The sequence below is a fragment of the Oncorhynchus nerka genome, linkage group LG6 (assembly GCF_034236695.1).
Source record: "Oncorhynchus nerka isolate Pitt River linkage group LG6, Oner_Uvic_2.0, whole genome shotgun sequence".
In the NCBI taxonomy this organism is placed as follows: Eukaryota; Metazoa; Chordata; class Actinopteri; order Salmoniformes; family Salmonidae; genus Oncorhynchus; species Oncorhynchus nerka.
In genome coordinates this window covers 17981425-17996424 of record NC_088401.1, presented here as the reverse complement: position 1 = coordinate 17996424, position 15000 = coordinate 17981425, and the positions used below count along the sequence as shown (strand labels likewise).

The window sequence follows — 15000 nt, the reverse complement described above, 5'->3', positions numbered from 1 at the left end:
GTGAGTGTGTGTGTGTGTGTGTGTTTCTCTGTCTGTCTGTCTGTCTGTCTGTGTGTGTGTGTGTGTGTGTTTCTCTGTCTGTCTGTCTGTGTGTGTGTGTGTGTGTGTGTGTGTGTTTCTCTGTCTGTGTGTGTGTTATCTGAGACGGTGACCTAAGCTCTAGTGGATGTGTTATATGCTGCTAACCTGACAAAACCCAAGTATGCGCCTCGATCAGCCCTCTGTGGACTCTCTTGTATGTACACTCTTAATTAGGTTGCATAAGTGGCTTAGGGACACAGATTGCCTGGAATTCCTCTCTCGCAATCCATCGAAGCCACCATCACACAGAGACTTAGAGCCTAACACACACACACACACACACACACACACACACACACACACACACACACACACACATACACACACACATGGAGGCTTAACACACACAGACCAGCTCCAGCACTATTAATACCATAGCACTGTTGTAGTGCTGTGTTTATCAGTCCATTCTTCTACATACTGTATTCACTAGAATAGTGACTGTACTATCTTTACTGATCTTAATGTCACTGTTCAAGTAAAGAAAAGTGTGGTTTAGAACTAGTAGAGGTCTGTCCTCCCAGAAGAACCTCAGGACTCATTGTTCTTGTTGTGTGGGGACAATTAGTGAGGTTGCGCTCATGGGGAAGGTGATAGGCCTCGCACAACAGCTGCCTGTAATCCCAGCTACGCTTTCATATCCTGAGACACGCTTCTTTGTGTGTGTGTGTGTGTGTGCGTGTTTGTGTGCATTTTCCCCAGTGCTTGTGTGTGTGGATCTCCAGATCACATGATGGAAACTAAGGGTAGGAGGTTAAGGAGGAGTTTAAGGGGGGGGGGTTTCAGGGGGATCCCAGTTTGGATATCTTGTGTTCCCCCTGACTGGGTCACAAACACACACCTCCCCTCACACACACTCCAACATGCTCTTAAACTTTCACTCACTCTGCCTCTCTCACACACATCCGGTGCGTAGCTATCCAGAGGACAGTGTGTGGTTAGGTATGACTGAGGCCAAAGCAGTGTGTGTGTCTCTTGGTGTTTTAACTAGAGGACTAAGGACCAGACTCAAGGCTCTAGGATGTCTACTGATCCAAAACTTTACCGGAGATCTTACCAGGGACTGCACCGGAAACTCTACCGGGAAGGAGCGGGACCGGGGCCTGTTTACTAGGGCAGGATGGGGATGTTCCAACCCCCAGGGGGCTGTGAGTACAGAACTGTGTGTGTGTTCCAACACCCAGGGGGCTGTGAGTACAGAACTGTGTGTGTGTTCCGACCCCCAGGGGGCTGTGAGTATGGAACTGTGTGTGTGTTCCGACCCCCAGGGGGCTGTGAGTACAGAACTGTGTGTGTGTTCCGACCCCCAGGGGGCTGTGAGTATGGAACTGTGTGTGTGTTCCGACCCCCAGGGGGCTGTGAGTACGGAACTGCGTGTGTGTTCCGACCCCCAGGGGGCTGTGAGTACGGAACTGCGTGTGTGTTCCGACCCCCAGGGGGCTGTGAGTACGGAACTGTGTGTGTGTTCCGACCCCAAGGGGTCTGTGAGTACGGAGCTGTGTGTGTGTTCCGACACCCACGGGTCTGTGAGTACGGAGCTGTGTGTGTGTTCCGACCCCCAGGGGGCTGTGAGTACAGAACTGTGTGTGTGTTCCGACCCCCAGGGGGCTGTGAGTACAGAACTGTGTGTGTGTTCCGACCCCCAGGGGGCTGTGAGTACGGAGCTGTGTGTGTGTTCCGACCCCCAGGGGGCTGTGAGTACGGAGCTGTGTGTGTTCCGACCCCCAGGGGGCTGTGAGTACGGAGCTGTGTGTGTGTTCCGACCCCCAGGGGGCTGTGAGTACAGAACTGTGTGTGTGTTCCGACCCCCAGGGGGCTGTGAGTACAGAACTGTGTGTGTGTTCCGACCCCCAGGGGGCTGTGAGTATGGAACTGTGTGTGTGTTCCGACCCCCAGGGGGCTGTGAGTACGGAACTATGTGTGTGTTCCGACCCCCAGGGGGCTGTGAGTACGGAGCTGTGTGTGTGTTCCGAACCCAGGGGGCTGTGAGTACGGAGCTGTGTGTGTGTTCCGACCCCCAGGGGGCTGTGAGTACGGAGCTGTGTGTGTGTTCCGAAGATAGAGAACATTCCAGCTAACATTATTCTCTTGTGTGATGCTGTTCTTTTCTCTGTAGTTTTTTCTCTCCGATTTATATGTTGCTCATTACAATGAATCTTGATTAGATCTGTACACTTCATTAGTTTAATTGACGTCATTAAATGAATTGGCCCACGCAGCTACAGTGGGATTGAGTTCTAGTGATCTGGGAGGGTTGGAATTACACTCCCTCTTTAGTTTAATGACACACACGCGCGCGCTCATGCACGTCGTACGCACTATTTGTGGTGGCATGGAACACGAATGGTGTGGTGTGTGTGTGTGTGTGTGTGTGTGTGTGTGTGTGTGTGTGTGTGTGTGTGTGTGTGTGTGTGTGTGTGCAGGTGTGGTACAGTTTTAATCCTGTGATTAAGAAGTGCTATATGAGCATCATCTCTGATCCTCCATCTGTGGTGTGATTCACACACACACGCACACACACACACACACACACACACACACACACACACACACACACACACACACACACACACACACACACACACACACACTGAAATACCTCATGGTTCAAACAGGCTGAAATATCTCAACACCTACAGTTGAAGTCAGACGTTTACATACACCTTAGCCAAATACATTTAAACTCAGTTTTTCACAATTCCTGTGTCACGCCCTGACCGTAGATTGCTTTGTATGTTTCTATGTTTAGTTTGGTCAGGGTGTGATGTGGGTGGGTATTCTATGTTGTAGGTCTAGGTTTTCTTTTTCTATGTGTTTGGCCTGGTATGGTTCTCAATCAGAGGCAGCTGTCTATGGTTGTCTCTGATTGGGAGCCATACTTAGGTAGCCTGTGGTCCCATTTTGAGTTGGGTGATTATTTTCTGGTTAGTGTCGTTCTCAACTAACATCAAGGCGGTGGCCCGTTCCTGTAGGTTCATGCTCTACAACATCCGCAGAGTACGACCCTGCCTCACACAGGAAGCGGCGCAGGTCCTAATCCAGGCACTTGTCATCTCCCGTCTGGATTACTGCAACTCGCTGTTGGCTGGGCTCCCTGCCTGTGCCATTAAACCCCTACAACTCATCCAGAACGCCGCAGCCCGTCTGGTGTTCAACCTTCCCAAGTTCTCTCACGTCACCCCGCTCCTCCGCTCTCTCCACTGGCTTCCAGTTGAAGCTCGCATCCGCTACAAGACCATGGTGCTTGCCTACGGAGCTGTGAGGGGAACGGCACCTCAGTACCTCCAGGCTCTGATCAGGCCCTACACCCAAACAAGGGCACTGCGTTCATCCACCTCTGGCCTGCTCGCCTCCCTACCACTGAGGAAGTACAGTTCCCGCTCAGCCCAGTCAAAACTGTTCGCTGCTCTGGCCCCCCAATGGTGGAACAAACTCCACCACGACGCCAGGACAGCGGAGTCAATCACCACCTTCCGGAGACACCTGAAACCCCACCTCTTTAAGGAATACCTAGGATAGGATAAAGTAATCCTTCTCACCCCCCCTTAAAAGACTTAGATGCACTATTGTAAAGTGGCTGTTCCACTGGATGTCATAAGGTGAAAGCACCAATTTGTAAGTCGCTCTGGATAAGAGCGTCTGCTAAATGACTTAATGTAAATGTTAAATGTAGTGTTTGTTGTACCTGTCAGAACTGTTCGGTTATGGTTTTGTTGTTTTTGTTCTGGTTCATTCTGGATTAAAAGTATTGTGGACACGTACCACGCTGCACTTTGGTCCTCCTCTCCTTCCACCAATGGAAATCTTTACATCCTGACATTTAATCTTAGTAAAAAATTCAGTTAGGATCACCACTTTATTTTAAGAATATGAAATGTCAGAGTAACAGTAGAGAAAATTATTTATTTCAGCTTTTATTTCTTTCATCCCATTCCCAGTGGGTCAGAAGTTTACATACACTCAATTAGTATTTGGTAGCATTGCTTTTAAATTGTTTAACTTGAGTCAAATGTTTCGGGTAGCCTTCCACAAACTTCCCACAATAAGTTGGATGAATTTTGGCCCATTCCTCCTGACACACGCATTTTCAGTTCTGCCCACAAATTTTCTACAGGATTGAGGTCAGGGCTTTGTGATGGCTACTCCAATGCCTTGACTTTGTTGTCCTTAAGCCATTTTGCCTCAACTTTGGAAGTATGCTTGGGGTTATTGTCCATTTGGAAGACCCATTTGCGACCAAGCTTTAACTTCCTGACAAATGTCTTGAGATGGTTTTTTCCTCCAAACATAATGATGGTCATTACAGCCAAACTGTTCTATTTTTGTTTCATCAGACCAGAGGACATTTCTCCAAAAAATAGGATCTTTGTCCTGCAGCTGCAATCCGTAGTCTGGCTTTTTTATGGTGGTTTTGGAGCAGTGGCTTCTTCCTTGCTGAGCGGCCTTTCAGGTTATGTCGATATAGGGCTTGTTTTACTGTGGATATAGATACTTTTGTATCTGTTTCTTCCAGCATCTTCACAAGGTCATTTTCTGCTGTTCTGGCATTGATTTCACTTTTCGCACCAAAGTACATTCATCTCCAGGAGACAGAACGCGTCTCCTTCCTGAGCGGTATGACGGCTGCGTGGTCCCATGGTGTTTCTACTTGCGCACTATTGATTGTACAGATGAACGTGGTACCTTCAGGTGTTTGAAATTGCTCCCAAGGATGAACCAGACATGTGGAGATCTACAATTTTTTTTCTGAGGTCTTGGCTGATTTCTGTTGATTTTCCCATGATGTTAAGCAAAGAGGCACTGAGTTTGAAGGTTGGCCTTGAAATACATCCACAGGTACACCTCCAATTGACTCAAATTATGTCAATTAGCCTATCAGAAGCTTCTAAAGCCATGTCATAATTTTCTGGAATTTTCCAATCTGTTTAAAGGCACAGTCAACTTAGTGTATGTAAACTTCTGACCCACTGGAATTGTGATACAGTGAATTATAAGTGAAATAATCTGTCTGTAAACAATAGTTGGAAAAATGACTTGTGTCATGCACAAAGTAGATGTCCTAATCGACTTGCCAAAAATATAGTTTGTTAACAAGAAATTTGTGGAGTTGTTGAATAACGAGTTTTAATGACTCCAACCTAAGTGGATGTAAACTTCAGACTTCAACTGTATGTGTGTCCAGACCTCAGTATTTCCAACTGAAACTTCCTACCAGCTCTCACTTCAGAGTTAGACGTTCATCCATGTTTCTTAAATGTCAAATTTTCAAAGTGTTTAAGTTCAGTTCAGGCATTAGCTCTAAATGGTTACGGTTAGGCATTAGCTCTAAATGGTTACGGTTAGGCATTAGCTCTAAATGGTTACGGTTAGGCATTCACTCTAAATGGTTACAGTTAGGCATTAGCTCTAAATGGTTACGGTTAGGCATTCGCTCTAAATGGTTACGGTTAGGCATTCACTCTAAATGGTTACAGTAGGGGTTATGGTTTGGGATAGGCTTAAAACAAAAATGTATATAGCTGGATTCAAACTTGCAATCTTTCAAATCAGAGGCAGATGCTTGTTTTTCTTTACACACGTAGGTTTGGGGGAGCTACGTGTTGCTATTGCTGAGGATCTTAAGGCCACTATTGCTGAACTGGACACCAAAATCGAGAGAATCATTTAAACGGTCGCTTCGCATGGCCAGAGTATTGTGGACCTTGAGAAAGCTTCTGAATTCAATGCTGGTAGGATCGACGAGTTGGAGAAGCTATGCACGTCATTGCAGGATAGTGTGCAGAGGCTTTCTGTGAAAGTGGTCGACCTGGAGGGCCGATCCAGACGTAATAACCTTCGCTTTGTTGGTCTGGCAGAGGGGGTGGAGGCGGGCTCTCGCCCCACTGACTTCTTCGCCAAGCTATTGAAGGATGCAATGGGATCGGATGTTTTGGCTTCGGATCCCCAGCTGGACCGTACACATCGCTCCCTTGCCCCAGTGCCTGGACCGGGCCAACGTCCTCGCCCAGTAGTCATCTGTTGTCACAGTTTCAAGACCAAAGATCTTATCCTGCGTGAAGCCCTCAATCGTGTCTATGAGGATTATGCGCCCGATGTGGCAAAGCACCACGCCGGCTACAGAGATGTCATGACCAAACTCTACAAACTCCATCTTCGCCCAGCCTTGCTCTTCCCTGCAAGACTAAGAATTACCCCGCCTTCCGGTGAGAAGATTTGTCTCTCCTCGGTTTTGGACGCAGATACAGGAAGACAACAAACCATGCTACTTTTCATGTCTTGCGCACTCTCAACAGTGTTACCCAGTTCCTAGATGGCCTACTTCTTCATTGCACAAATGAATAACCTCAACCAAATTCCAAAGACTGGTGACATCCAGTGAAAGCGGTAGGAACTGAAAACAGGTTCATAAGAAATATCATTTGCCATTTGGTAAGTGTTGGGGAAATTAGGGGAACAGGGTGGGAAGTAAAGGTGCTTGCAGGGGGGGAGGGGTGGGTTGGATACTGCTCGGGTGTAGGTGCTACATATGCTGATCGTGATGGTTTGGTGCGCTTTCTTACCTTTTTATCGAGTTACATGTTATGCAGGCCACCATAGGAACTACAAACGAGAGGAGGGCGGGGCTTACATTCACTTCCTGGAATGTCAAGGGTTTAAATGAACCAATTAAGAGAGGCAAGGTCCAAGCCCACTTGAAAGCACTCTCATCTGATATTATATTTTTGCAAGAAACCCATCTGAAAAATAACTCTCATAGGAGACTTAATTGTAGGTGGGTGGGGCAAGTGTATCACTCTAACTTCTCTGCCCAAACGAGAGATACAGCGATTCTGGTACGGAAAGGAATGCCCTTTCTACATAAAACCACTATTGCAGATAAAGTGGGTCGGTATGTGATCGTAATAGGAGAAATCCACACTACTTCAGTAACTCTACTAAATATCTACGGGCCAAACATTGATAACCCCTCTTTTTTCAAAAGATTCCTTGCCCTGATTCCAGATATCTCCCATACTAACCTGGTCATTGGAGGGGACCTTAACTGTGTGCTAGACCAATATTTGGATAGATTCTCTACCCGGCGAACCCCTACCTCCTATTCAAGCGAATTCTTGAATACCCACATAAAAAATAACTTATTTGATATATGGAGGATCGCTAACCCTACGGGTAGGGAATACTCCTTTTACTCTCATGTTCACAATGTTTACACTTGAATTGACTACTTTTTGGTGGATGCTAGACTACTCCCCTATACCTGTAATGTGAGGTATCATGATTTTATAATCTCGGACCACAGTCCACTCACCTTCTCCCTGAGATTGGGTGACATTGTACCAAACGAGAGGGTCTGGAGGTTGAATCCTCAGCTCCTCACAGAACCAACATTCTGTGAACATCTTAAAGACCAAATTACATTTTTCTTTGATACCAACGACAACACAGAGACTTCCCCAGCATTATTGTGGGAAACACTGAAGGCTTATCTGAGAGGCTGTATCATCTCCTTTCAGGCTGCCAGGAGTAGGCAAAACAGGGAAAACTGGAAGAACTGGAGGGACAAATTCACTTACTGGATACGGAGAATGCTAGCCATCCATCTATGGAGAAACATAAAAAAATTACCTCTTTAAAATTTGAATATAATCAGATTCTCTCAGCTAAAATTGCTAAATCTTTTCTCTATGCCAAGCAAAAATATTTTGAGTTTGGTGACAAACCACACAAATTACTCGCCAGACAACTTTGAAAAAATGTGAGTGACCGAATGATTCACAACGTTAAATCTGCATCTGGGGAATTACTCTCTTCCCCCAAAGACATCAATGACAGATTCCGTCAGTTTTATGAGACTCTATATACATCTAAAGCGGATCCTAACCCCTTAATTATGCAAAAAAAATTGGAGGACTGTAATCTTCCTGCCCTGAACCAGGAAGATTCTATCTTCCTGAATAAGGAAATATCTCTTGAAGAAATTCGAGAAACAATTAAATCTCTAAAGAGTGCCAAGACCCCAGGCCCAGATGGATACCCTGGTGAATTCTATAAAACATTCAGCAACATGCTGAACATGTTGGTTCAGGCCAATGAGGATGGATTCTACTTTGGACGAAGCGTTCATTACAGTTATACATAAGAAGGGTAAAGATCCGGAAGAGGTAGGGTCATACAGACCAATATCTCTCCTTAATACAGACCAAAATATTCTAGCATAAACTCTGGCTAACAGGCTTAGCACTTTAATTGACAAATTGGTCCATTCGGACCAGCCCGGCTTTATCCCTAACAGAAACTCATTCTTCAATCTCAGGCGCCTCTTCAACATTATGTATTTTCAGAGGTTACCCAACGTGGACCTTGCCGTCATATCTCTTGACACCGAAAAGGCCTTTGACCAAGTTGAGTGGCCCTATCTATTCAAGGTCCTACAGAAATGTAATATTGGAGATGGGTTCATAAATTGGATCCAGCTTTTATATAGGAACCCCTGTGCCAGAATACTCACTAACCAATCATTGTCGCCCCGATTTAACCTTTACAGAGGGACAAGGCAGGGTTGTGCGCTGTCGCCTATGCTCTTCTCCCAATTATCTAACCTCTCACTCAGGCGATTAGATCTCATGCAGCAATACACGGCTATAACACTAAAGATACTCCAAATAAGATTTCCCTATACGCAGATGACATCCTCCTCTATGTATCAGAACCCCAGGCTAGTATTCCAGTGATTCTCGATGTGATCAAATCAAATTTATTTATATAGCCCTTCGTACATCAGCTGATATCTCAAAGTGCTGTACAGAAACCCAGCCTAAAACCCCAAACAGCAAACAATGCAGGTGTAAAAGCACGGTGGCTAGGAAAAACTCCCTAGAAAGGCCAAAACCTAGGAAGAAACCTAGAGAGGAACCAGGCTATGTGGGGTGGCCAGTCCTCTTCTGGCTGTGCCGGGTAGAGATTATAACAGAACATGACCAAGATGTTCAAATGTTCATAAATGACCAGCATGGTCGAATAATAATAAGGCAGAACAGTTGAAACTGGAGCAGCAGCACAGTCAGGTGGACTGGGGACAGCAAGGAGTCATCATGTCAGGTAGTCCTGGGGCACGGTCCTAGGGCTCAGGTCCTCCGAGAGAGAGAAAGAAAGAGAGAATTAGAGAGACATATGTGGGGTGGCCAGTCCTCTTCTGGCTGTGCCGGTGGAGATTATAACAGAACGTGGCCAAGATGTTCAAATGTTCATAAATGACCAGCATGGTTGAATAATAGTAAGGCAGAACAGTTGAAACTGGAGCAGCAGCATGGCCAGGTGGACTGGGGACAGCAAGGAGTCATCATGTCAGGTAGTCCTGGGACATGGTCCTAGGGCCCAGGCCAGTTGAAACTGGAGCAGCAGCATGGCCAGGTGGACTGGGGACAGCAAGGAGTCATCATGTCAGGTAGTCCTGGGGCATGGTCCTAGGGCTCAGGTCCTCCGAGAGAGAGAAAGAAAGAGAGAAGGAGAGAATTAGAGAACGCACACTTAGATTCACACAGGACACCGAATAGGACAGGAGAAGTACTCCAGATATAACAAACTGACCCTAGCCCCCCGACACATAAACTAATGCAGCATAAATACTGGAGGCTGAGACAGGAGGGGTCAGGAGACACTGTGGCCCCATCCGAGGACACCCCCGATCAATTTGTTTGGTACCTTCTCGGGAAACAGAATAAATTGGAACAAGAGTGAATTAATGCAAAACACCCCCTGGCTAGAACATCTCCCAGTTAAGTTATCTTCATAAAAATTTACCTACCTAGGAATTGTAGTTACCAAACAATACTCCTTACTATTTAAGGAGAATTTCCCCTCTCTGTTGCAAAAACTCAAGGCAAACATACTATTTTGGAGAACTCTCCCAATTTCTCTGCTCTGAAGAATTAATACCATTAAAATGGTCTTCCTCCCACAACTGCTCTACCAACACCAGAACATCCCAGTATTCATACCTAAATCCTTTCATAAACAACTGGACTCAATTATCAATCCTTTCATCTGGGATTATAAAACACACAGGATAGGTAAAAAACACCTCTGTAAATCCAAGATGGAAGGAGGATTGTCTCTCCCAAATGTTATATTTTATTACTGGGCCGCTAACCTCCGCGTTGTTACGTTTCTGCTGGATGACGCACTTCCGTCATCCAGCTGGCTTAGTATGGAGTGTGAGGAGTGTCACCCCTTCTCTATTGGGGCTGTGATTTTGTCGCCTGTCAATCTGGAAATGTCACTTTATTGTAACAATCCTATTATACATAGCAGAGTCCGAATCTGGAATCAAATTAATGTCCACTTTGAGCTTAGACCAATGTCATTCATGCTCCCTGTCGCCAGGAATCCCTCCTTTGCCCCTTCTAACCTTGATAACACCTTTGAGCGATGGGGAGAGCTGGGGATCAGTACCATAGGGGATTTATACATAGAAGGGACCTTTGCTTCCTTTGAGTTGCTGAGGGAAACTTATAATCTTCCCAGAAGTAATTTTTTCAGATACCTACAAATTAGAGACTACGTTAGAAAACACCTCCCAACATTTGGGAATGTTAAACCTTCCATGTTTGACGGCTGCGTAAAAATATGCCCCACCTCAGACAAACAGATATCGTGTCTATATGATGCTTTTCAATCTGTTATCACACCTTCTACAGATGCCATTAAGGCAAAATGGGAGGAAGAACTAGGGACTGACATCTCAGTGGCAGACTGGGAAGAGAGCTTGGAGTATATCCACACCTGCTCCATTAATTCCAGACATCGTCTCATACAATTCAAGGTATTTTCACAGATTACACTATTCCAAAACTAAACTGCATAGGATATTTCCTGATACATCCCCTATGTGTGATAAATGTCAGGCTGCGCAGGGTACACTACTCCACTGCTTTGCCCTATGCTCTAGCTTGCATTGTTATTGGTGTGGAATGTTTGGGATCCTCTCTGAAGTTTTGGAGACTTCAATAGACCCAGACCCGCTTCTGATAATCCTGGGAGTGTCTGAGTCCCTAAACGGATTAACCAACCCCCAAAAACAACTCATCTCTTACAGTCTCATTTCGGGCAAAAAAAATAATATTGTTGTTTTGGAAAAGGAGGGAAGCGCCCTCTACCAAATTATGGCTCAGTGGAGATTTGAGATTTGAGATTTTTGTAAATAGCCACCCTTTGCCTTGATGACAGCTTTGCACACTCTTGGCATTCTCTCAACCAGCTTTTACCTGGAATGCTTTTCCAACAGTCTTGAAGGAGTTCCCATATATGTTCATATGAGTGATATATGTGTTCATATGAGCAATGTTCCCTCTAAGCTGCGTTGGTGCATCCCCGAGACTGAACTTTTCAGAGCAGTGGTCACCAACTGGTGTAGGTGTTTTTTGGATTCATCTCAGGCTGTTGACAGTAGGTACACCAGATTCAGCTGCCCTTTGCGCCGGGTAGCCAAACTGTTGCCAATTTGAATAATTTCATGTGTCCGAAGTTACAATCCTCTGCCTTCCTGGCAGGCCCAGAGAGCAAATCAAGCGCACTTTAGTCATACCATTGGTCGATCGGATGGCTCAGATGACCGTGTCTGCAGTAATGTAGCAGGCATAAAAGAAAGCTACAGCAAGTTGATACTGTGAGATTTCAAAACATTTCAAAACATGACTAGAGAGACTGTCAACGAATACAGCAAAGAGCTGCTGTGTTTATGCCTGAGTTCATGTTTAAGTTCTTACTCAGCCCTGTCAACACATTGTATTCAACACTTTTATAACCCATTAAATGTGCGTTCTTCCTTTTTCCACCACGCTACAACAAGCAGTGCAGCAACAATGAATGAGTAGGAAAGTGTATCTATAGGCTTGTGTTCTTGTTATTATTAGTAGCTTGGGTCTTTCTTAATATCGAAGAATATTTCACTTTTTCTGTTCATCAGAGTAACAACATGAATTTGTGCTTGAGGCAGAAATAATACGGTGCGACTCGATTTTGGCCATCAGCTGAAAGACGGTGTCCCTTTTTGGTCAGTGTCAGTGGAGGAAAGGGAGAGCGGAGTGATGTTGAGAGGCGGACCCTCAGTCTGCCTCAGTATCAGAAAAGGTTGGTGACCACTGTTCTAGAGTTTTCCCTGTTAACACTATCAACGTTTCCCTCTACTGTGGCAATTGTGATCGAATCAACGCAATATTATGCACTTTTAATGCAATATACCAAAACAAACTATGCAAGAGCTTTTGTTGTAGGCAGAACGCGTCGGAGTAGGATTCTATTGCATTGACACACACTACTCAGCCCGTACTCTACATAGACCGGTGATTGTAGGAACAATCAGAGCTGCAGTAGGCCTACATGCAAATAGATCATTGCCATATATGGATCTGTACCATTTACTTTGAACTGGACTGTGTTTACAACATGAGTGGTCGTGAGTAGATGCACTTGTTTTGAGATCAAAGCGAGAACTACATGTGCATATTTGTACATATATGTTCATATCCTTTGCTAGTTAGTGAGTTATTAGCCCAGTTATAGATCATCTGTAGTCAATAATAGAGGAGTGATTTCTTCCTACAAGAGCACAAAACATGTACATTTATAGGCAACTTTGAAAAGAAAGTCAGGTAAAGAGCTTTTTTTTTTAACTTAAAGTGTCAGTGTTGTATTTTAAGACAGGCTTGAATAAGCTAAGGAGACAATAGGCAGAGGGTAGCATCATTTGTCTGATTTTCTGTAATAATGGTATGGAGATAATAATGCATTTTATTTTGTAAAGTGGTTTCTTGCATCAAACAACACTACAACATTTTCAGTCACCTCCTGGATAAACAGGTTAATGTGTCCCTTCCTGACCTTAGTTCCTTTTTATGTCTCTGTTTTAGTTTGATCAGGGCGTGAGTTGGGGTGGGAATTCTATGTTTTCTATTCTAGGTTTTGTATTTCTGGTTTTGGCCTGGTATGGTTCCCAATCAGAGGCATCTGTCATTCGTTGTCTCTGGTTGAGAACCATACTTAGGCAGCCTGTTTTCCCACTATGGGTGGTGGGTAGTTGTTTTCTGTGTTTGTGTTTTACCATACAAAACTGTTTCGGTTTTTCATTTATTTCTCTTGTTCTTTTGTATTCTGTGTTCAGTTTAATAAATATATTATGGACACTTGCCACGCTGCGCATTGGTCCGATATTTCATACTCCTCGTCAGAGGAAGAAGAAAATCGTTACATAATGTCAAGCCCTGCATGTTTCTTTTCAAAGGTCTCATGGAATGTAGGCCTACATTGAACACTACATATTGGCTGCTACTGTAGGCTGAATGATAGAACAGCTATTTCCATGTTAACATTTCATGGGATGTATTTTCTCCATTGTTTTTGAAGGTAGGCCACTTTGGTAGCCCTACATAATGATAAAATAGTCACAGTAGCCTGCCTACATGGCCACTGTTAGAACTGGAACTTAAAGAGGGTACAGCCTGTGTTTACACTAAATCTGCACTGAAATTGCACAGAATTTTCACAACGTTCAAGTTTGCTCAGCCACCCGAAAATAATTTGAGGGAACATTGCATATGATGGTTATAAAGCTGTATATGAGCTCCATCCTGTTAGTGACATCTGGAGATGTGGACAAATTTGCATACAGAGGTGTGAAATTCCATATTTGGGCGTTGATGACATGAGCTGTGGAACAGGAGGGGGCGGGGGAATTGAGGTGGTTGTGGAGGTGGGGGCAGTAGAGGGATGGGGTGGAGAGTGACCACTGTTGGTGTGTCTCGCTCTCTCTCTCTCGCTTTTCAGAGATAGATGAAGCTGATCTAGAATGAGTGATGGGGGAGGCGAGGCAGAAGAGAGACAGGGAAAAATGTACACATGCACACGCATGCACACGCACACACAACGCAGTGTGAAGTCATTGGTTACTCTGAGGTAGCAGAAGGATTAGGGATGGCACCATGGCAACTACAAGGCTAGCTGTCCATCGTTGGCTTACTGTGTGTCTAAGTTGTGTTTGGAGTGTGTTGTGTGTGTAGAAATGTACAGTTGAAGTCAGACGTTTACATACACCTTAGGGAAATACATTTAAACTCAGTTTAACAATTCCTGACATTTAATCCTAGTAAAAAGTCCCTGTTTTAGGTCAGTTAGGATCACCACTTTATTTTAAGAAAATGAAATGTCAGAATAATAGTAGAGAGAATTAATTATTTTAGCTTTTATTTCTTTCATCACATTCCCAGTGGGTCAGAAGTTTACATACACTCAATTAGTATTTGGTAGCATTGCCTTTAAATTGTTTAATTTAGGTCAAACGTTTCGGGTAGCCTTCAACATGCTTCCCACAATAAGTTGCAAACCGTAGTCTGGCTTTTTAATGGCGGTTTTGGAGTAGTGGCTTCTTCCTTGCTGAGCGACCTTTCAGGTATGTCGATATAGGACTTGTTTTACTGTGGATATAGATACTTTTGTACCTGTGTCCTCCAGCATCTTTAAAAGGTCCTTTGCTGTTGTTCTGATATTAATTTGCACTTTTTGCACCAAAGTACGTTCATCTCTAGGAGACAGAACGCGTCTCCTTCCTGAGCGGTATGACGGCTGTGTGGTTCCATGGTGTTTATATTTGCGTACTATTGTTTGTACAGATGAACATGGTACCTTCAGGCATTTGGAAATTTCTCCCAAGGATGAACCAAACTTGTGGAGGTCTACAATTTTTATTCTGAGGTCTTGGCTGATTTCTTTTGATTTTCCCATGATGTCAAGCAAAGAGGCACTGAGTTTGAAGGTTGGCCTTGAAATACATCCACAGGTTCACCTCCAATTGACTCAAATTATGTCAATTAGCCTATCAGAAACATCTAAAGCCATGACATCATTTTCTGGAATTTTCCAAGCTGT

At 44.5% G+C, this 15000-nt stretch overlaps 1 protein-coding gene across 2 annotated transcripts in view; it reads left to right on the top strand.

Moving 5' to 3' along the window:
* LOC115130107 (ribosomal protein S6 kinase alpha-3-like) overlaps positions 1-15000 on the top strand; it is a 48743-nt gene that overhangs the window by 13512 nt on the left and 20231 nt on the right. The window lies entirely within an intron of this gene.